Here is a 25,148-nt window from a genome sequence, read left to right as displayed (position 1 = left end):
TAGCTGTAAAGCTAAAATAAAGAAAATAATAAAGAGGTAATATACAAATTGACCATCACACCCTTGCACAAGATGGCTGCCCTCATGTGGTCACAAGATGGCCGCCACAAAATGGCCGGCAGGGGAGGGCAGTTGGGGGTGACCAGGCTTGCAATGGAGGGCATTAAGGGGCAACAAGGCTGGCAGGGGAGGGCAGTTGGGGGTGACCAGGCTGGCAGGAGAGCAATTAGGCATTGATCAGGCTGGCAGGGAAGTGGTCAGGGGGTGATCAGGCTGGCAGGCAGAAGTGGTTAGGGGCAATCAGGCAGGAAGGCAGGCAGGCGAGCAGTTGGGAGCCAGCAGTCCCGGATCGTGAGAGAGATGTCCGACTGCCGGACATCCCCCAAGGGGTCCAAGATTGGAGAGGGTGCAGGCTGGGCTGAGAGGGACACCCTCCCTGCACCCCCCCTCCAGTGCACAAATTTTGTGCACTGGGCCTCTAGTAAATAAATAAAGATCAGATGAGATCTGTACAGTGAAGCAAATTGTTTCATGTCTGATATGAATGCAGTAGACTGTTCAGTCCTGCCATGCGGCCAGATTCCAGGGTCACCGTTTGTTTAAATTCCTGTTAAAATGCCCCAGCTTCTGTGCACTACATCCAGTTTGACCATTGTTGAATTATATACTATGCCTCATGTGAATGGTGAATGCAGGTTTAGCTTTAATAATAAATGAATCTTATTTACTCTGTATAGAAAATTTGAAGGTATTTTGGCAAAATAATTTTTTAGACAATAAATGTGAAGCATTTTACAGGCTGACATTTTTCTTTCCCCCTCCTGGGAGCTTATTCTAAGGATTCTAACAGTTTTAGGACATATTTCAGTTTGGTGGCTTCTGCCTTGTTTTTATTTTTTATTTTTCTGGTTTCTACTAATTCTGCCACTAGCAGAATGTGCTGCTTAATAGATATCTTCTCCCTGAGTTATCCTTCTTGATCTGTTTAATGTGCTTTTTCCTTTTAAAGAGTGAGTCAAGGAGAGGAATAGCAGGCTCTTTGACCCAAGCTGTAAATCTGATGTTGCCAGTGACAGGGTTAAATTTCCTGGTGGGTTCAAGTGATTTTATTGATGCTATTTTGAAAAGCCCCAGATTTAAAAGTCCTTTGCTCTGGAGACTTGACAATGCTCATTTAGGGTCAACTATAGCCATTGTGTAGCTCTGCTCAGCTAAACAGCGGCCACACTCAGCTGGCTGTGACTGTCCACAGGTGGATTATGTTAAGCCTAAAGAGCCAGGTTATTTATTGACAGCCTAGAGTAGTGGTTTGGAGCTCAGAGCAGCTTCCCCTCCAGAGCCCTTATGCACATTAACAAATCCCCAATCTCCGCGACTGGAGATGGAATGTGGCCTGTTGACTGCACACAACTCTGCCCTCTCAGGCTACTTAAACAATATATTTTATTTTTTTATGGAAAAATCAGAAAGTATGCATAAACTAATAAGATAATAAGATTAATAAGGTGCTCATTCATTCAGAAGTAATCAGCTATCATATTGGTGTATACATTGAGATATGCACACTCTTTTCTAAATGATGCAAATAGGTTATTGTTCTGGAACATACTTTTAAAATAAAAATACATAATTGACATCTTTCTGTTAAATTAATGTTTCTGATATGCTATTTTTAATGACCACGCAACAGTCTATTGTCTGAAAGTGGCACATTTGCTTTATCAATCCTGTTTTATATATTCTGGTTATTTTCCTGGACTGCTTTTTGAAAATGAAAACATTTATTTCATTCTATGAATTGTTTTAGAACTAGGGGCCCAGTGCATGAAAATTTGTGCACTCAGGGGGTGGTGGTCCCTCAGCCTGGCCTACACCCTCTTGCAGTCCAGAAACCCTTGAACGATGTCTGATTGATGGCTTAAGCCCACTCCCGACAGACATCCCTGTGGGAGTGCACTGACCACCAGGGAGAAGCTCTGGCCTCACCTCCCATCTCCCCATCGCTGGTGGCCTCCCTCTGTGGGAAGCGACCGGTGGGCTGATGAGGGGACAGTCCAGCGAATGGCCGGCCCCACTCCCCGCTTGCCCCTTCACCACTGCTGGTCACCGCTGCCCCTTCTCCCCCCATCACTGTTTCCTCCCTCTACCCACTGGCACCCGCCTTGGCTGACCTGGCACTGCCTGCTCACCAGCCCTGCCCCCTGCCAACTGTCATTCTGCCATTCAGTTGATTTGCATATTAGGCTTTTATTATATAGGATAGCAACATACTTTATTTAAAAAAATTGTTAAAGTATAGTTGGGTAAAGGAGAATAAAATGGAAGCACAATTTTTAAGGAATTAGTCATGATGAATTACTTTTGTATCTCTTTTCACTAAAAAATGATGACACATCCAGCATTTTTAACTCCTGTTTCCAGTCCAGCTCTTCTTTGTAGCTGATTTCCTCCTCAGTGTGAAGCACAGCTTTTATGATCTCCTTGTCCCTAGCACATTCTCTTGAGGAGGATCTCCCGAGCATCTTGGCAAGAATCTGCTTTTTGAAGAAGAAAACTTAAATATGTCTATTAAGTGGGGACAGGCTTGACAAGCAGCACATTTTAGTCTCAGGTGTTTTTGAAAATTTACCTTGGGAAGTCCATTTTCCCATGGTTAATTAGTGGTAATGATTTCCTCCAAGGTTTATGGAGGGCATGGTGTGCTGACTTCCCTTTTATTACAAAAATGCTAAAACAAATTCCCATGAGAGGTGATGTGTTTATTTCTAGGTCTTCTCCTGGAGGAATAAAAGCTTCATCTAGAAGCAAACTAGAAGGTTAGTCTCTAAATGCAGATAAAGAGAGCCCTAGAAGAAATTTGGGAGATCATTTCTTGCCTTCAGAGAAAATAATAGAGAACCCACAATAGGTTGAGTGCTCATCTACGAATACACTTAGAACAATGGCAAAGATTGGTATAAGTTTTATTGGTAAGGCCTTATAAGTTACCTGGTACACTCCTACATTTTTTAAACATGGAAATAAAGCCTATAATATATCTAAAATTATTTCAAGATTATATAAATTAATTACCAATAGTTACCTAAATCAGAATTAGGGGCTTTATTTTCTGATTTTCAGGCTTTAAAGTTTAAAAAATTTAAAATAAAATCCAATTCATACCACAGTAACAAGTAGATGCATGTCTCAATTGCCTGGAAAGCCAAGAAGCTCTAAGAGTAGTGTATGGATTAATGTGTGCACTCCAGAGCCAGTAAAGACTTCAAGTTCCAGTCCCACCAATAGACAGCTGTGTATCCTTGCTCACCTGACATTCTTTCTGTGTCTGATCCTCTTATCCATAAATAAAAATAAGAACAATATCACAATAATAATAATCATGTCATACTTATCTCATAGGGATGTTTGAATTATGTGACGTAAAGCACTTGGAAGAGTACCTGCACATTGATGCTCAACATCTATTAGAATTATTTGTCCTGATCTTTCTTTGCCCAGATGGTAGAATTTAAATGGTCTGAACTCATATGACCATGACTTATTATTCCTGCTCCTCAATTTGCTAGTGTGACCTAGGAAAAGTTACACATTTCTTTAAGAATCAAATTTCTTTACATATAAATAAAGCATGATGATATATCTTTATCACAGGGTTAATCTGAGGGTTAAGTGATATAATCTATGTAAAGTCTTTCCAAAAGTATGTGGCACAAAGTAAATGCTGACTAATTATTTTTATTAATATTGTTATTGCAATTGATATTAAACTAAACTTTTCCCAACCAATATTAACTACAGATTAGCACTGAATTCTACATATGGTTGCTCGCAAAATGGCAGTTGAACATCATATATATTTTCCATTTAAAAAAAGCTGAAAACAGGCCATATGTTTGCTAAATTACATTGAACTTTTCTCCAGATTCCTATGCCCAGAACTCTGAGAGAAGCAGGTGTGTAGAAATGTTTTTTCTGATGGTGGAGGTGCCTGTGGTATTCATGTTCACTCACTTCTACATTTAGAGAAAACATTACAATGGATGAGCAGGTCCAAGGTTGTTCGAATTTTAAGAAATGCTGGCATTCTGTCAGATAAATTCTGCAGGAATAGAACAACTAGAGTCTTTTTATTTTTAACTAAATTGGGCTGAAACAATGAATCTCTTGAATTTGGCATAGCTCTTATGCTCATGACTTTTAGAAAGTAAATTTCACTTTTCTCAGAATTTTAAGGACAAGAGATATAAATTCACATGTGTTTGTTTGTTTGTTTGTTTCCTTGTTTGTTTGTTTTTTCTGATTCTCATGTTGCCATTAGGACCTACTGGGAATTGGATGGCGTATTTGTCTTCTCTCCTATCTAATTTAAAATGTTCAAACATCAAAGGGTGAACACGATGCTTTAAGCACTTTTGGTCACAGAAAAATGTGTCTGCTTGAAGCCCACCATTAAGACATTTTTAGCACCAGAATAATTAATGTTTTTGCTGGGACACACATCCCATGTTGCTTCTGGCTGCAAATTCTGATTGGATGTAAAGAGAAGAGGATTTTATTAGCTGTTCACCTTAGATATTGTTATTTAATTGCTACAAACCAAATAAGGTACTTGTGGCTGAATATGATTGCCTGGATTGTTTTTCCTCTTTTTGACCTATCAGGTTGATTGCTAGCAAAATAAAAATGGTGGCATTTGAGTTTCTTTAACAGTAGATGTGCTTAGGTCATGAAGGTTATAAGCTTACATCATCAGATTCTCTTCTTGGCTCTGCCTCTGATTCTGGAATTACTAATCACTTTACTGGAACAGACTCTTCCCTGGATACATCATACCATGATGACTCCATTTCTTAGTTCCAGAAGAAATTATCCATCACAGCTTGTTTCTTGTTGATTTTGTTGAGCAAGGTCAAAATAGGGTCCAAACAAAGGCTGAGCAAGACTGAATTCTTGATCATTCTCCAGGTTACAAATTATTTTATTGAAACTGTCATTTCTATTTACTTTTCTATATTAAACCTTGGTTCATAACATTACCTCAGCAGCACTTGGAGAGAACACTTCGGAAGTGAAATGAGTTATTTTAAAGCCAGATTCCACAGTGTATGCTGTAGAAAGAGGTGTGGGAAATATACTGTCTTACTTAGGTCTCCAGAGAAAGTTCTGTATAAAGAAGGCTTTGTGGGCTATCAGTTCATATTTGTGAATATTTTATTCTTTGTCTAAATCTACTTGTGCATATAACAGTATATTTAGGTGATACTATTACAATTCAAAAGTGATTTTAAGATTTTTTTAAAATGTTTAAAAATGTTTTATTGTTAACGCTATTACAGATGTCCCCCATCCCCCTCACCCCCTTTACCCTCCTCTACCGAGCCCCTGCCCTCCCCTCTAGTGGCCTTCACCACACTGTTGTCTTGTGTTCATGGACTATGCATGTATGCTCTTTGGCTAATTTCTTTACCTCCTTTTATCCAGTGCCTCTTCCCCAACCTCCCTCTCCCCTCTGACCTTTGTCAGTCTGTTCCATGTGTCCAGGCCTCTGATTCTATTTTGTTTGTCAGTTTATTTTGCTCATTAGATTCCACATATCAGTGAGAACATATGGTATTTGTCTTTCTCTGACTGGCTTATTTTGTTTAGCATAATCATTTTGTTTCTTAAGTACTTATAGTACTTCTGGTTTATGAGAGCCAAGGTTTGATTTCATTTTGTTTTTTTTCTAAAGGTGGTAGTAGGTAAAAAGTATGACAAGGATGATGATGGTTGATTTTTGTTATGATATTCATTTTTATCTATAAATAAAGTTAAAACAGCTTATTTACTTAGTCATGACAATCAGTTTGCTTTATATGGCTAATTCTAAAGTTCTATTTGCTTAAGTTGGCCTATCTCCTCAGATTCAAGAAGAGTTTCAACTCATTCAGCCTAATAGTTTCTATCAGTTTAATAAGATAAAGTTGATACTAGAAGACATATATGGATAAAAAAGAGCTGTCTCATTCTTTTCTGTTTTCTGAAAGAGTTTCAGTAGAATTAGCATTATTTTTACTCAAATTTTGGGTAAAATTTAATTAGTGATGCCATCTGAGCCTTTTTTTATAGAAATGCTTTAATTGTAAAAGATTCCTTTAATAGATATAAAGCTATTTTGTTTTTTATTAAGTTCTGGCAGTTTGTGCCTTTTTAAATTTTATTCAACATTTTTTATTCTTTTTTTTCCTTTATTGATTAAGGTATTACATATGTGTCCTTAACCCCTCATTGCCCCCCACCCCACTCCCGTTCATGCCTTCAACCCTCTGGTGTCTATGTCATTGGTTATGCTTATATGCATGCATACAAGTCCTTTGGTTTATCTCTCCCTCTTACCCTCACCCTCACTACATTCCCTCTGGGGTTTAATGGTCTGATCAATGCTTCTCTGTCTCTGGATCTGTTTTTGTGTCTTTCAAACTATTTATCTATTTTAACTAGATTTTAAAATTTATTAGCATAAATTTCTTGATAATGTTCTCTTATTATCCTTACTTATACCTATAAATCCTATTTTATTCCTGGTAGTGATAATTTATATTTTATCTCTATCTCTATTTTCTTTTTTTGGTCAGTTTTACTAGGAGTTTATTAATTTTGTTGATTTTTTTTTTTCAACTAACCAGCTTTTGAATTTTTTGTTTTGTTTTATCAATTGACTATTTCTAATTACATCATTTTTTTATATCTTTACTAGAGGCCTGGTGCACAAAAATTTGTGCACTTGGGGGGAGGGAGATCCCTCAGCCCAGTCTGTGCCCTCTCGCAGTCTGGGACCCCTCAGGGGATGACCACCTGCTGGCTTAGGCCCACTCCCTGGGGGATTGGGCCTAAGATGGCAATCAGACATCCCTCTGGCAGCCTGGCAGCCCTTGGGGGATGTCCACTTGCCAGCAGGGAGCAGACCTAAACTGCAGTAGGACATCCTTAGTGCTGCTGATGAGGCAGGAGAGGCTCCCACCACCACCACTGTACTGGCAGCCATCAGCCTGGCTTGTGGCTGAGCAGAGCTCCTCCCATGTGAGAGCGCCCTGATCACCAGAGAGAAGCTCTTGCATTGAGCGTCTGACCCCTGGTGGTCAGTGTGTGTCATAGTGACCAGTCATTCCCAGTCCTTCTGCTGTTAGGGTCAGTTTGCATATTACCCTGTTACTATACAGGATAGGATATGGTGCATGGGTGGGGGCCAGCTGGTTTGCCCTGAAAGTGTCCCGGATCAGGGTAGGGGTCCCACTTGGGTGCCTGGCCAGCCTGGGTGAGGGGATGATGGCTGTTTGCTGCTGGTCACACACCCTTCAGGGTGGGGGTCCCCACTGGGGTGCCTGGCCAGTCTGGGTGAGGGGCTGAGGGCCGTTTTCAGGCTGGCCGGTGACTGAAGCTCCCAACCTCTCCTTTTTTCCTGTTTTATTTTTTGTTTGTTTGCTTGTTTTTTTTTGATTCTGGGATTTATTTACCTTCTATGGCTGTCACTGGAGCTGAGAGCTGGCTTTAACTCTGAGGCTCGGCTCCAGCTCTGAGACCTTGGCTGCTGAAAGCAGGTATCTGGGCTTTGTTTAGCTTCTATAATTGAAACACTGTTGCAACTCCAGCTCTGAGGCCTGGCTGGCTTAAAGCAGGTTTCTGGGGATTGCTTAGCTTCAATAATTGCAACACAGTTGCTTAGAGTGCAGCTCAGAGCTGGGCGGCGGCAGGAGGGGAACCTTGGCTTCCTCCATCACTGGAGCAAGCAAGACTCCTGTTTGCTTCAGCTGCCTGGCTGCCGACCACCATCTTGGTTGGCAGTTAATTTGCATATCGCTCTGATTAGCCAATGGGAAGCGTGTTGGAGGTACGGTTAATTACCATGTTTGTCTATGATTAGATAGGTTTATCTCCTTTGTTCTGTTATTTGGACTTACTTTGCTCTTCTTTATATGTTCCTGAATTGAATATTTACATAATTATTTTTAGATTTTTTTTCTAATATAAGAAATTAAATCTAAATGTTCTCTCTAAGCTGCATCTCCAAATTGTGATATATTGTGTGTGAGTCTGAATAATGACCACTAAATATATCCAGGTCCTAATCTTTATAACTTCTCACTGCTACCTGAAGTGGAAAAAGGGGACTTTGAAGATGTGATTAAGTTAAAGACCTTCAGGTTATCTTGGGTTATCTGGATGGGCCCTCTGTGATCACAGTGGCCCTTAGGGGGACACAGAAGTCTTATTAGAAGTGAAAGAAATATGATGATGCAAAGAAAGAAGTGATGCCCTTTAAGGATGAATAAAAGAAACACAAACAAAGGAATACATATGGCCACTGGGAGCTGAAAAAGTCAAAAATTCTCCCCTTAGAGCTCCAGAAGGAATCAGACATGCCAATGCCTTGACTTCAGTGAGACTGATTTCAGGCTTCTGCTCTATAGAACCATGAGACAAAAATTCATGTTGATTCCAGACCTTGAAGGTTACAATGAAATTCTCTAGTTCAAAGCTACAAAGGGGCAGGCTGATGTAAAGAATATCTTCCTTTTTCTGTCTCTCCCTGTTTTCTGTTTGGCTCATTAGAAATACAAGAAGCTTTGCCTGCTCTGATTATGGAGGCTAGATCAATAATTGAAATGAATGAGCTACTGCTAATGTAATAAAGTTAATAAGCGACTTAAATGATTCAATATTGATTCTCAATTTTTGTTATGTTTTACTATTTCCATATGAATGCTTATTTCAAGAGAGTTAATATGGACTCATAGCCAATTCTGACATGTAGCTTTATACACACACAGATCCACAGACACTCTTGTGTGTGTATATATGTATGCTTTATGTGTACATTTATGCATGTATTTGTATGTGTATATTTATGCATAAATTTGTATGTTATAAACATCTATTATATGTATATGTATGCTAGAAATATATCTTAATAATAAAAGCATAATATGCTAATTAGACTGGACACCCGAACAATCTTCCAGATATCCTTCTGGACGTCCATTTGGATGACCTGGTGGCCACCATAGCAAGCAGGGGGCCAAGGCAGAGGCAGTTAGGGACAATCAGGCAGACAGGCAGAGGTGGTTAGGGGCAATCAGGCAGGCAGGCGAACAGTTAGGGGTGATCAGGCAGGTAGGCAGAGTGATTAGGGGCAATGAAGCAGGCAGGCAGAAGCGGTTAGGGGTGATCAGGCAGGCAGAGTGGTTAGGGGCGATGAGGCAGGCAGGCGAGTGGTTAGGGTTGATGAGGCAGGCAAGTGAGCAGTTAGGAGTGATCAGGCAGTCAGGTGAGCAGTTAAGGGCAATCAGGTAGGCAGGCAGCGTGGTTTGGAGTCAGTAGTCCCGGATTGCAAGAGGGATGTCTGACTGCTGGTTTAGGACATCCCCCGAGGGGTCCTGGATTGCGAGAGGGTGCAGGTTGGGCTCAGGGACACCCGAATGCACAAATTTTGTGCACCGGGCCTCTAGTATATATACATTTTTTAGTCTTCTATAAACTCCTCAGAGAAGAAGGAAAACAATAATCTGCCTTTTCATGTCTTGAGATGTTTGTTATTGATAAAGACATATGTTTCTGCATTTTTTCAGTCAGAAAAAAAATCATACTATATTCAATGATAACAAGGAGAAAGATGGGAATGTTGCTTGTTTTTATACTGATCTGGCCACGCACAAGGATTTCTTAGTAACATGATGCAAGAAGGGTATGGGTAGACTTGACGTTATTAGAGGAGAAAAGCTGAAGTAGGGGTCAAGCTAATTGCCCGAAGACTACCAGTTTATTAACTTGCTACAGCAAGATAGCATACAAGCCATGAACATCCCAGCAAGGGGAAGGAAGGATGGTTATATTGCAGGGCTGGGATTGTGCTGGGTGATTTGGGGGAAGTTTTAAAGAAGTGAAGATTGAGACCATGGTGCTAAAGGGAGCAGATACAATTTGATGATAAGGGTATTTTTCTCTACCTCCTTACATTTTAAAAAAGTTTTAATGACATATAATTCATATTATGTACAATTCATCCATGTAAAGTATACCACACAAGATGCCCCACTTCTAACTAGTCCTCTATGTCTTCTCCAGGCCAACAGCATACATTCAGGGCATGTGAAGTTTTCTTTTATTTCACTATGAAGCTTTTCTATTCCTCTGACAACTTTTGAGTCTCTGCCAAATGCAAGTGATGGTGACTGACTCCTTTGCTATATCAATATCTGAATAAAGGTTCCTTGTCTCTTCTCATCCAGTTGGTTTTCATTTACTTCCACAGCAGATATGTGCATCCATCACTACAATCAATTTCAGAGCATTTTCATAGCCATTAAAAGAAACCCCAGACCCTTCGTTATCACCCCCATACCTGCACCTCCCCGTAAGACCTAAGCAACCATGAAAACTACTTTTTGTAGCTACAGATTTCCCCATTATGGTCTTTCTTATGAATAGAATCGTATCATATGAGGTCTTGTGTCTGGTTTCTTTCACTGGCATAATATTTTGAAGGTTCATTCATGTTATAACAAATATCAGCACTTTATTTCCCTTTTTATGGCTGAATAATATTTTATTTTGCAAACAAACCACATTCTCTTTATGCATTTATCTTTTAGCAGACTTTTGGGTTATTTTCAGCTTGTGGTTGTATGGATAATGCTAACATAAAGATTGGGTTATCTTGATTTTTATTTAGAAACTTGAATGAATAAAGTGGGTCTAGAGTTGTCATTGATAAAGCAGCACTAGTCACTTATGTGGGCAGGGAGAGAGGAGTGTTTGGTTGCTTTGTGATGATATAGCATCCTTGTTTTGTGTTATGTTAAGATGCATATATGCAGTGGTCCTGTTTTTGTCTTTTTCCATCATTGGGCACAGCATGACTTTGTCTGTTTATTGTTAGGAATGTTTATCTTCGCATGGAAGACTAGCTCCTAAGTGCTAACTTTCATGACAGGTTTTCTATTTTCCTTTTGTTCTCAGAGGTAAGTGGTCTCTTAAGCATGGTATATAAGGAATAGTTAAAAGAAATATAGAAAAGCATCAGGTCAGATGTTATCTCTAAGAAAGGAGTCTCAACAATTGACTAGAACAATGTCTGAAGCATAATTCATAGAAACCCATATGGTGAAACAATGTAACTATGAAGATACCACCACCACCAAAGTAATTGAATAAAATGACAATTAAGGAGATAAGGTATTCTGAGAATAGGAAGAAACTAGTATTTACCAGGTGCTTGTCATAAGATAATATGAATCCCATGAGGGAAGAAACCATTTGTGGCAGGAAAACGCTAAGATGACCTCAATGATTCCCACCAACTGTATTTATTCCTTTGAGTGATCCTGCCCCTTGAGTTTGTGTGGGACCTGTGCCTTGCTTCTAACCAGCAAAATACAGTAAAGGAAATGGGATGTCACATCTGTGATTAAGTTGCATAGATTGTGACTTTTGTTTTGCTAGTCAACTCTCTCTATTGCCTTCTTGGCGTACATGTTTTGGTGAGGGAAGCTGCCATGTTGCCAAAGGCCATGTATCAAGATACTGAGGGTTGCCTGGCCAAAAGTCAGCTAGTCTTGGAGGCCCTCAGGCTAACAGCTTTAGGAGAAGGTAAGCCAATAATCACTTGACTTGGAAGCAGACTCTTCCTCATTCAGGCCCTCAGAAGACAGCTCTGGATTGTGACCTCATGAGAACACATGTTTCAGATGTGGATACCCTTTACTCCAATTATACTGGCCTTTTTTGAACCACTCCACATTTCCTCCTGCATTTTATAACAGATTTTTACTTAATACTTTATAATATTTAAATAACACCTTACATATTTAAATATTTTAAAAGTCTATGTGAACACATGATAACCATACATTCTGCTGCTCTGAAAGGCAGATGAGATATAAAAAAAAGAAAAGTAGTATTTATTTAATAAATAGTTCCCTTTAATATTAAATGTTACAATGGAGTTGAAGGAAGAAAAGCCCATACTTAGTACTGTTGTGGGATTCTTTCTTTAAAAACGGTTGCTGTTATCTCTTTAGTCACCAGATTTATTCTCTCAAAAGATGTTTGCCAAATACATCAGTACAGAGGCTTTTAAAAAACTTACATTTGGAGACAGCCTAATAAATATTTATGAGGCTTGGCACTTGACTGACATTGAGTTCTGTCTTTGCCCTCTCCATTCACTATTTTCCACTGTTGTTTTCTTCCCCTTCTGATGCTTTACTTGATTGAGCTGAACCAGAAAACTATAAACAATTTATTTTAACATTGGGCAAATTTCACAGTGACAACCTTCCACGGCTTTGTTTGTCTTGCTGTGACTTTGAGTGGAAGGCAGCACTTCCATTTATCAAGTAGAAATGTGACAAAACCTTTGATGATTAAGCTCTGAAAGAGAAAGTGTGATCCATATCATATGATTGGAGAGAAGGTGCCTCCAAAGTATATTACTAACTTGTGATTTCTGCTTATTAAAATAAGCATTAATGGCTTATACTTCAATCACAAAAGTTCACTTTTGTATATGTTTAAGTGTGATAAAAATAAAAATATTTTGATCACAAAACAATGTTAAATTGAAACATAATTAATCTCAGAGGGTGCTGAAGAGTGTGTCCTCTGCAGGTGTGGCACTTCCCATAAGTATGGAATTCTTATTAAATTCTTCTCTCCTCTCTTACTGGGCTGTGCATCTATACTATCCTGAAAACAAGTGCTATTGAAACTGACAGGTCTGGAAGCAGATTCCCAAAGGAACCTTGTGTTTCTGCCCTGACAATGAACATTTCCTTTGAATTAACTGTTGTCCACGGCACTCCACTTTGAAGAACCTAATCCATTTGCAGCAGGTGTTAATGTCCACTAGAATATTTCATTACATAGGAATGGAGAGTGAAGTCAGAGTCCTCTGGTTGAATTTCAAAAGGAGAACATACAAAAAATGCAGGGATGTGATTTTCTTATAGCTCTGAGGATCATTTTTTTCAGTTCTGTAAATTGGAATGAAACAAATCAATCTTGAATGTTAGCCAGCAAAGTGAAGTATTTGCCTTAAAGTTTTAAGGTCAGTTGTAAATGCAGCAACATTTTCTGCCCGAATTTTTTCACAGATGACATCCTGCAAGTGTGTGAGTATGGCTCCAGCATAGATTTTATACATATAATTTACCTGAAAATATAAACATTTCATTGTGACCAGTCACTTTCCTTTGCACTTTTAATCTAAGTCCAGTTTTGATAGGATTCACCTTAGCCTTGCATATCACCACACCAGCAAATGCAGCATCAGAAGCCAAGACTCACAGTGTTTGGGTACAATGATGGGAGTGCCACTCACACTGGGAAGAATACATGGTGTGTCTTGTTTTCCAAGGACACACTAACTTGCCAACTGATCCTTTGGAGAGGTAGAGCTTATTTGTTTGGTTAATGCTTATAGATTAAAAGGGGTTCCTTTCTTACAGCTAAATTGGTCACTCAATGTTGAATTAACATTTTAATTTTGTTTCTGTGTCTTCAATTGTTGGGCTAAGCCTGCCTTCAGGACCTCCCTCTGGCCTGCCTTCAGTTTATCCGACTGTCACTTTAATGTTGATGAAGAGGTCCTCATGTCACAGTGAGCCCATTCTCCCTGGCTTCCTCCACTTCAGAATATAGCACAGAGGGGAATTTCTAACTCATTAGAAGCAGCCAACTTAATACTGACCCCATCAGTCTCTGTTTTTACATTAGAGACACTGTATTAACTTCTACCCCAGGGAGTTTACCTGTATAGTTTTGCTATTGTGTGTGCACCCAGGTGAGGAGTTTCTAAGCTAGTGAGGCAGAACCAGGAAAGCATACAAGCTACCATGGGATGAATAGGAAAGCTTGGGGCACTTTACTAAGAATCCGAAAGTAGAATCAATTTATAACCTGCCAACAGTTATTTAAGAATATACACTCAGCTCACATAGATCAATATTCTTAAAAAACGACCTGGTTGGTGTTTTCTAATAAAGTGAGGCTATATTGATGGAGAGCCCATTACTTCTAAATTTAATCACCTCAAGGCAATTAAAGCAATTTTGTGTTTTCTACTTTAGTGCTCCCTGGAAACGACAACATCTGGACAACTTTAATTAACGTTTCAATTCAGTAAAATGCAGAAAAATGGCAAGTTTCATGACTAACAATGGCTCTTTGCCCTACTTTTACCTGATTTCTTGACTGTAGGTTTGCTTTCTTATGTTAGTGCTAGAGGAAGTAATTCCACCTTTGAGGCTGCTAGTGCTCCCAGGAAGTGTGGAGACAAGAACCCTAAAGGAAGGGCACTGTGAGAAAGCTGACGTGATGGACATTTGTCTTTAATGTACCCAGTGTTGTCTGTAGATTCTCTGACATATTCTTGACAATGTCACTTCAGCTGTCTCCCTATACCCTGCTCAAATTCTCTAAGAACTAACTGTATGAAAAGTGGTCCCTGGTATGCAACTAGATGTCAGTAGTGCCTGATATTGGACATTAAGCAACTAGGCCACTGGAACTGTCCATCATGAACTGGTGCTGCTATCTACTAGGTCCTAAGGTTGGGTGAGCACAGCAGCCATCCATCAGATACTGGAAATGGTGCATTATGGATCATGTCTAAGCAGGTCCAGAAGGCACCTGCATGAACAGGCCCCACAACAGGAGCTCAGCCCTCCATGTCATGGCTTCCATTTCACTGACACTTCTCCCTCAGCTCACACTTGTGGTCACATCTCACAGAGAATTAAAAATCTCATGCTTAGCTCATGAATTAATTAGTCTTACAAATTGATGTGAACAGAAAATATATTGCTGCCACATTACACCCCTACTAGAGTAGCTCTGAGAGAACATGGACAGGGTACATCCTTTTAATGGGAAGGCTTGGAGCAATAAACCTGGTCATAATGTTGCTATATAGAGAAATATGGCCTGAGGTGACACTTTACAAGGACTCTGGGATATGGCTAATGCCTTGAGTTTTTTGTCAGGGGGTTGAAAGGAACAATAGTAGAGGGTTGGACAAAGGAAATCTGGGGAAGAGGTATATAAAGGAATCTATGGAAATGAGTACAAAGTGTGCAAATGTTTGCGTCTTATGTTAAATGCCTGCTGGAGAGCACAAACCTCAGAGGGGGTACTAAACAACCAAGTAGACAGACAACTTGTCCAAAGGATGAACCTGTCTCTGTGATTGGACACCTTCCTGCTGGACTGTGAAGCTTATGCATGCCTCTATAATCATGATCAGTAAGGTTGCTGAGATTTAATGTGGGTGGGTAGGAACATGAAGGAACATAGGCACCTTCTTGGTGCTTTCATTCCCAATAAAACCCACAAATGGACAATTGCTTCATCTCACCCTGTAGAACTGGGTTACCATGGTTCTTAAACTATGACCAGTTATCCTGATAAGCATTCCAACCTTCTTCAAGGACAGGGTAAGATGGCTGATAAAAGAGGAAATGTTAAATATGAATTATTATTTGGGGAGCAATGGTAGTAGCAGGGACTAGAACTCATGTCAATAACTCCTTTGTTGTAAAACATGCAAAACTTTTTTGTTATTATGAACTGTAAGTGCCCACCATATTGAAGAATCAGGAGCATGGGACACAAGTGGGTCTGAACAGTGTAAGAGGTGTACAGTAGTGAGTATTATTGGCACCTTGCCAATATCCTTTCAGCATTTTATTTAAAAATGTTTTTATTGATTTCAGAGAGAGGAAAGAGAGAAGAGAGGGATAGGAACATCAATGATGAGAGTGAATCATTGATTGGCTGCCTCCTGCACAATCCCTGCTGGGGATGGAGCCTGCAACCTGGACATGTGCCTTGAGTGGGAATCAAAAGGTGACCTCCTGGTTCATGGGTCGACACTCAACCATTGAGCCGCACAAGCCAGGCTCCTTCCAGCATTTTAATTCCCATTAAAGATTTCTTTCTAAAGCACAAAAATTCCTGACTGAAGTATTCTTCAGTGAATAATATTTGACCTACACACCAGGCAGGCTGGAATTACAGGGAGTCCATAGTCCCTGGTGTGTTCTCTTGTCAATGACAAAAAGGAGCAGGAGTAGAAATGGCTTGGGGTCTTGGCTTCCGAGAGGGCCCTCTCTTGGAATATTCTATACTGTATCCCAGAAGTTTTCCATGGGACTTACTAGTAGCGCCAAATGTTGCCAGTGGTAACCTTCTCAATAATGATTCTGGTATCCACCTCCCCACCCTCCATTTTCTTTAACATTGCCCTATTAGTGCATTTGAGATCATCTCTCAAAAAGTGACTTGCACTCAATCTTTGTCTCAAGGTGTGTTTCTAAGGGAACCCAACAGGAGACTATCACCATTGCCTCTGCTTGAATCAGCTTTTGACTGGCATATCCAATATTCCCTATACTATATATTGATAGGAACTGGTGAAGGTCTAGCCACAATTAATGAATTTCACTTTATTCTTTGAGTTTCTGTGTTGCCAAGCTCTTATATATTCAACCAGGTTTCACACCCTCCTATCTTTCCACGCTCATCTCAGGCTGTAGAACTTGGTTCCTATTTTTCTCCAGCTCTGACCAGTGACTCTAGTGAAAATCTAGCCTTCTTTAAGTGCTTTAATTTTCCTTGCCATAACATAGACTGAGTGGCTTATAAACAAAAGAAATTTATTTATCACAGTCCTGCAGACTGAAGGTTCAATATCAGGGTGCCAGGATGGCAGAGTTCTGGTTAGAATCTTCTTTGGGTTTCAGGCTGCTGACTTCTTGTTGTATCCTCACATAGGATAAAGAGAACAAGTTAGCTCTCTGGCTCTTCCTTTTAGGCATTAAATCCACTTGCCAGGGCTCCACTCTCATGACTTAATTACCTCCCAAATGCCCCACCTCCAAATATCATCGCATTGGCAACTAAATTTCAAAATATGAATTTTGGGGTGACACAGACACTCAGTTCATAACACCTCTGAAGCACCATTCACTGAAGGCCCTGATGCCCAGTGTTACTACTGCCGATTGTCTTCCTATTGTCGGATTCTGGTCTTGGGCCTCTGACACCTCTGGGTGTGTATTGCAGATGTTATTCTTCCACCTGACTATTTGTGCAGTTCTGTGCCCCAGAATCTGACCTTTGTCTTCTATCCAGTGCTCACTTCCTCAGAAATTGTTGTGAAGGTCATTGGGTTCCCCACACAGGACACTGTATTTCTCCTACTTAATAGCCTGCTCTGGGGCCAGATCTCCCACTAAATCTCATCCTAGTACTTAGTGGTCAATGCAGACACTCTCTGCTACCTGTATGTGTTTGACAAAGGGAAACTATAAGTCTCCCACCACTTTAAAGACCAGCATTAGAGTAACCTGAATGATTTCTTCCTCATGAAGTATTATAGTTTCTTTTCATCGAAGTAATTTTGTCCTCTTTTGAATAATTTACAAAACCTTGTATTGTTGTGTTTTTTTTTCTTTATGCCTTAATCTGTAGTTATTCTTGTATGAATCATATTTTTTATGTTTATAAAATTGTACATTTATTCCTATGTACCATGTTGTGTTAATTTTTGTGTTTACTACGCATTAAGGGTTAATGTTCTACCCCACCCCCAAAAGATATCCAGTATTTCCTCATAAAAAACTTCTAAAAAGATTTTTTACATTGAACTTTCTTGGCTTCTTTGTAGAAATTATTTAACCCTAATAACTCATCAGTTACTTGAAGACAGAAGTTGTATCTAAATTATGCTTGTTTTTCTTACAGCATCTATGCCAATGTCTTAAATGTAGAGTGTGATCAAGAATATACTATAAGTACAAGAAACATCTGTCAAAATTATATACATCTGTCATTTACCTTAACATTATAATTATAAGAACTCATCTGCTCAGTCTTTACCTCTGGGTCGGTGCTGGGTATTAGTCTATGATCTGTCTGTGGCTGTCTTGACCACACCCAGTGCCATCATATCTCATCCAGAAATGTCTCTACTTGACTGAAAGCGTCCTCAGCTCTTCACAGCAACCAACTTGGCATAATGAGTGGTTAGAGTTGTCTACTTTTTGGAAAGCTGCTATGTCATGGACTCCACCTCGATAGCCCTCTGGTTCTCAATCCTGGGCTACAAGAGATTTATAATGTTTGAGAATATGATTCTCTGCATCCATATATTTCCATGCTGAAGCAAATTCCCTTTTTCTTATACTTCTGATTAAGTCTTTCTAAAACACCATCATTCATTTCTTCAAAATGAATAATGCTAACTTTGAAGGACCATTGTTGGTATCTTTCTACTCAAAACACAATGGCTGCAACTAAGCTCTGCCCTCTGAATCCTTCTGAGATATTACTTACTAGTACTACGTGTGTCCAAATACCTGACATTATTTCTCTCTCTGTAAATTTGAGCCATTTTTATCTAGAAAGCTGCTATAAGTAACAGTGGAGCAAGATGATGGGAAGAATACATAACTCTTATTTTATTTGCTTTCTCTCACATTGTGACCTGTATAATGAGAAACTTAAAAAATTATTTGATAAGTCGTATTGAATTAGACATGTGAAATTACCAGTTCAGCTAGATATAAGCCTGACAGGGTGGCCAACCAAAGTTAACTACTGAGCAATGCAACTCTCAGTCATGTTTTGTAGTTCCCAGAGTAGATGTTTTTAAGCCTTTCATTAGGCATTTTTCTAGACACTATTAAAATGAAATTTTCAAATTCTATTTTTATTATTTGCTGCTAATATGATATAGTTTCTATTTATTAACCTTGTATGCTATTCCTGTTAAATTCAGGTGTTTTGTTTCTTTAGGTGTTTTGTTGATTTCTAACGATTTTCAATGTGAACAAAAATGTCATTTACAAATAAATACAGTATTTTATGTTAGTTCCTAATCTTTATAAATTGTTTTTAATTTTATTGTACTGCCTTGAAGTTTGGTACATTGCTAAATAAAAGTTAATATAGTGAACATTCCTAGTATGTTCGCAATCATAGGGAGCAAATGCTCAATATTTCAACATTACATATGACAGGACTGCAGGATTTTTTGTAGATGCTCCTTAGTAGATTGAGTTTTCTTCTAGTCCTAGCGTCCTGAGGGGAGGGAAATTTAGCCAGCACTTTCTTTGTATGTATGTAAATTACCATGTTTTCTCCTTCATCCCTGTTAAAAAGTTCATTTTATTGATTAACATTCTAATATCAAACAACCTTGCATTGCAAGTATAAACTCACCTGGTAATAATATTTTATTGTTTTTATATATTTCTGGATTTATTTTGCTTTAGTTTTGTTAAATATCTTTATGATATGTTCATGAGAGGTATTAGTCTCTAGTTTTGTACATTTAATTAAAAATTGTGGATTTTTTTGCATAAAATTGTTTTCACTTTTTTTCCTATTTTTTTAATGTCTCTAGGAACTGAATTAACTTTTGTTCATTTCTAATATTGGCAATTTTTGTTTGCTCTTTGTCTTTTTTTTTCATTAATCTAGCAAGATGTTGTCAATTTTATCACCCTTCAAAGAATCAGATTTCAACTTTGTTAATTTTCTCTGTTGTATGATTTTCTTTGTACTTGACCTTAGCTCATTGTTATTGTTCACTTTTTTCTAGAAGTACCTGAGGCTATGTGTTTTATTTTAAATCATTTTTTCTCCTTTCTTATTTAGATTGGGTATGTTTTATTGACTTATTTTCAAGTCCATTGATTTTTCAACTGTCATCTCTGTTCTTTTATTAAACACATTCAATGAAATTTTTTCAGGTATTGCAATCTTATTTTCTGAAACTTTCTTTGGCTCTTTAAAAACTTCTTTTCAGCCAAGCCAACATGACTCAGTGGTTGAGTGTTGACCTATGAACCAGGAGGTCACTATTTGATTCCAGGTCAGGGTACATGCCTGGGTTGTGGGCTTGATCCCCAGTGGGAGGCATGCAGGAAGCAGCCAATCAATCATTCTTTCTCATCACTGATGTTTCTCTCTCTCCCTTCTTCTCTGAAATCAATAAAAAATATTTTTTAAAGTTTCTTTTTATTTTCCTATATGCATACTATATAATACATGTGTTATATAAAACATGTGCTATAGTATATGTATATGTATATCGCTGTGTATAGTTTTTACCTCATTGATCATAGATATTATAACTGCTTTACAGTCTTTGTTTGCTAATTACATCATCTGATTGATTTAAAGTTGGTATTAATTAATTGGCTTTGCTTATAAAGTTGTTTTACAGTTTTCCATTATAAAATTACTAGAGGCCCGGTGTATTACATTCATGCACAAGTGTGGTCCCTAGGGTTGGCTGGCAAGCAAAGTGTGAACATCTGGCATAGAAGGGCAGGTCCCAGCTGACCTCTGGGCTCTGGGAACACCTGGGGTCTCACTCACACCTGCTTTGGCCTGGTGTCACCTGCTTACCTGCTCCACCATCCTACCATGTTCCCGCTCTCATTGAGGCACACTGGTGATCAGCGCACATCATAGCGAGTAGTTGAACTCCCGGTCTCCTGGTCAAACTCCTGGTCGAACGACCATCTGACGGGACAATTTGCACATTAGGCTTTTATTAAATAGGGTACTTGTAGGTCAAATAGTTACAGATTCCATTCTTGGCTTTTGTGGAAATTCTGGATTTTTCTCACTGTTCTGAGAATTGATGTTTTGTTTTAGGAGATAATTAGCTTTGATTCAAGCTGCATTTATTCACAGCTGTGGTGGGCTGCAGCTTAGCTCTCATTTCAGTTCTTCATGCCTTCACTGTAAATCATTTTTTCCTACACATGCATGGTTTAAGAATTATGGAGAATTGAGTTGAGTCAAAAGTTTCCTCTGGTTCTCTCTTTTTGAAGTTGCTACATAAATCTGGTGGAGGAGGCTGCCCTGATTCTTCTACCATAAAGACAGTGGGTTGGTACTGGAATATTAGACACTATACTGCCACCGTGGTGACTGTGCCCTATGGGCATAGTTGCAAAAATTGGGGAATTTGTGACATGACAATTGCTTGCTCCAAATTTAAACTACCCTCCAAAATTTACCTTTTCCTCAGGTAGTTACTTTTCTCTATTTTATTTTGAAGTAAGCTGCTATTCTCAAAACAAAACAAAACAAAAATCAAAAACAACAGTGGGACAGGTATACACTCTTCCATAGGGTGAGGTTTCAACTGTACTTATTGCTCTTTCTTAGTCTTCTCTCAACAGTAGCTTCTAATGTCCTTTATGACTCTGTATGCCTCCCCTTGCCTGGGACATGCATCTCTGTCCACTGCTGCCTGCCAACCACCTTGGTGCAGTGATTCAGAATGACTTGGATTTTCTAGAGAGGACACATTCAGTCTAAAATATTGAGACATGAAACATTAAAATTTTTTGAAAATTTTATAGTTGAAATTGGGAAAGCATAAATATCACAGATTGTTAATAGACTTAACCCTTCCTGTGACATGTCGTCCCTTCCAAGCCCCTCTTGACGCTGCTGTTAGGCCCTCTCTTCCCGACTTTCCCCATTCAGGGTCTTCCCAAGCTCTCTTCCTTCGAGCTTCTGAATGTTACTCTTGCTATTTCTCTTAATTTTTAATAGAAAATGTCCAAATTGTACAAAAATAAAGATAATACTGTAATGAACTCTGTATATGCATCTCCCAATTTCAATAATCATCATTCATGACCAGTCTTGTATAATCTATAACCCCATTTACTTCCTGCTCACACCAGCTTATTTTAAGCTAACCCAGGCATCATATTATTTTATTCATTAACTTTTCAATATGTTTCTTTAAAGAACTCTAAAAAATATAACACTATTGTCACACCACAAAAGACAAACAATAATCCCTTATTTTCATCAAATAGCCACTAGTATTAAAAGTCCCCTGAGTGTCTCAAATATTTCAATTTATCTTAATTAAGATGTGAAATAAGGTCTATAATTTACAATTATTTAATTTATTGTAATATTTTTTTCTATTTGAGAAAGTTTGTATTTTCATTCTAATGTTTACCTTTATGTTAATAACTCTGTTGACACTATTGTTCTCTTCTTTTGCATCTGTAACTTATAAGTTCCATCAATGTTAATATTAGCTAGTAACCTCATCTTTTTCTTTTCCCCACCATTTCTCTAACCTTCCCCTAATTCTTTTAAGCACCTTTTAGGCATGCTCTGCCTTCCCTGACAATGCCCTGTCCTTAGACATTACTCATCATCTAGCTCCAATCCTATTGAAGTTCACAACATCTGTATACTGCTCCTTCCTGCTTGTGTATTTTAATTTCCAAGATAAAACCCAGTTAGCCTATAAAAAGGCAAAGTTACAACTGAATAGAGAGTTTAAATAGTATGTTAGGACGGTACTTCTCAAACTGGAGCCTGGCCACCTGATGCAGGCTATTTGAAGTTAAAGGATAAATCTATTCCCCCCTCATGATGTGTTAAGGTTACTTTGTGATGAGTAATGATTTAAATGACATATAAATATTTTATAGATTTGTTTTATATGTATGGCTATGTTATAGAGTATCACCTTCAATTCATATTCAATTTTAAGATGAATAATAAAACTAAACAGGAATTTATGCTGGTAGTAAACATGGTTGTATTCTTTTCTGCCATCAGTGGTGTTTTTATTGAGAAGTTATTCTTATTTTTATTTAGTTTTGTTTCAGCTTCATTGAGATAAAATTAACATATAACACTGTACAAGTTTAAGATATAAAATGTGACAATATAACACACATATATATTGCAAAATGATTACCATGATAAGGTTATTTAACATATTCATCACCTCACATAGTTACAATTTTCTTTGTAGTGAGAATATTTGAGATCTAGCCTCATAGCAACTTTCAAGTGTACTACACAGTATTGCTACATATAGTTAGTATGCTGTTAGATCCCCAGAATTTACTCATCTTATAACTGGAAGTTTGTACCCTTTGACAAATATCTCTCTAGTCCCTCACCTTCCTACCTTCCTGCCCCTGGAAACTGCTGTTCTACTTTCTATTCTTTTGAATTTAACTGAAAAAGAAAGATCCTGTGTATACGTGAGTTGATACTGTATTTTTATTTCTCTGTCTAACTTATTTTATTTTAAAAAGTTTGTCTTAAACTCAAGGAGTGTGACTCTGAACATGGGAATTTCTTTCTCAGTGGATGGGTTAGTATGAAGAACTGCTGGCACACAGGTGTCTGTGTAGTCTTCAAACTAAAGGGATATATATTCTGCTTATTTTGCATGCTATTAAACTCAAAAAAACTGTGGTCAACCACATCCAACACAGCTGAAAACCATGTATTTATGTGACAGTAAATGAAAACCTTTAAATTTCTAACAATATTTAACTGAAAATTGCATGCAATCTGATGATATACCCCCCTTTGGTTAATTTATAACTTTATGTACACATCAAAACTACTTTTATTCATTAAAAATTAATGATATTCTGGCTAGATAGAAAGCATGTTATTATTGGTCCCTTGACATTTAAGAACCTTAATTTAAATTCAGGAAGTATTTTACTTCCTTTGAAGCCTCATCATCTGTCAGTAGCTTTCTATGTTCTGTTTTCTAGCAATGCATGACCACATATCATTTCTTTGTATTTCTATATGCCTCTTCTGATTTTTCTGTCTTGAATTTCTACATATTCTTCATGTGGATAATTTCATAATTTCAAGTCTGGATAAAAAATCACTTTCTGTTTGAGTTTCCTTAGTTCCTCCCCAAAGGAATGAATTCTGCCCCCTCTGTGCTTCCTTTACAAGTTGTTCATTCTGTTGCAAAATCTTCCTAAGCCTTTGTTTTATCACCTGTGAGATGCAAATAATAATGCTGCATATTTAAGATTGCTTATTCCAGCTCTTGACACATAATATGTATTTGTTATGTGCTAGTTGTTGTTGTTATTATTATTACATTGGAATATAGTTAATTATATGTTCCATCAGTAACTCACCAGATTAAAAATTCTTTGGGAGCAAAGACCATTTCTTATCCAATTTATCATCCAACATGTAGTCTTGCACATATTTGGATAGTAAATATTCAGTGGATTTTTGCTAAGTAAAATATTTAACAAACTACCTAATTACCAACTATCACTCTTCTATTCAACTTATTTTATTATAGTAATTAAAATAATTTTCTTAGCAATTATTGGTAATATCACAGAATATTATTTGGTATTAATATACATATTTCATTCACAAATACAATCCTGACATTTTAGGCTTTCTATCAGACTAGAACAATTATTACATGAATTTTATTTTTTAAACTAGAAGCCTGGTGCATAAAATTCATGCATGTGTGTGTGTGTCAGCCCAGCCTGCACCCTCTGCAACCTGGGACCCCTCGAGGGATGTCCAACCGGTGGGATGGGGCCTAAATAGGCAGTCGGACATCCCTCTCACAATCCAGGACTGCTGGCTCCCAACCGCTCACTGGCCTGCCTGCCTGCCTGATTGCCCCTAACCACTTCTGCCTGCAAGCCAAATCACCCCATAACCACTCCCATACCAGCCTGATTGATGCCTAACTGCTCCACTGCTGGCCTGGTTGCTCCCAACTGCCCTCCCCTGCTGGCCTGGTCAACCCTAACTGCCCTCCCTTGCCAGCCTGGTCGCCCCCAACTGCTCTCCCCTGAAGGCTTGATTCCCCCTAACTGCCTTCCCCTACATGCCTGGTCCCCACAACTGCCCTCCCCTGAGACCTTGTTGCTCCCAACTGCCCTGCCCTGCAGGCCTGGTTGCCCCCAACTGTCCTCCCCTGCAGGCCTGGGTCCCCCTCAACTACCCTCTCCTGCAGGCCTGGTCCCTCCCAACTACCCTCCCCTGCAGGCCTGGTCCCTTCCAACTGCCCTCTCCTGCTGGCCTGATCACCCACAACTGCCCTCCCATGTTGGCCATCTTGTGTCCACATGGGGGTGGCCATCTTGTGTGTCAGAGTGATGGTCAATTTGCATATTACCTCTTTATTATATAGGAAGCTTAAAAAGACTTAATAAGGAAAAGAAACAGTCACAGGTGTTTATAACTTCAACTAGAAAATGAATAGTGAGATCCAGCTCACTCAGTGGTTTCCAGAGAGAATTAGAGGTTTATAC

The sequence above is a fragment of the Myotis nattereri genome (assembly GCF_964212035.1).
Source record: "Myotis nattereri genome assembly, chromosome: 3".
Taxonomy (NCBI): domain Eukaryota; kingdom Metazoa; phylum Chordata; class Mammalia; order Chiroptera; family Vespertilionidae; genus Myotis; species Myotis nattereri.
The sequence above is the reverse complement of the archived record's forward strand: the minus strand, read 5'-3'. Positions refer to the sequence as shown.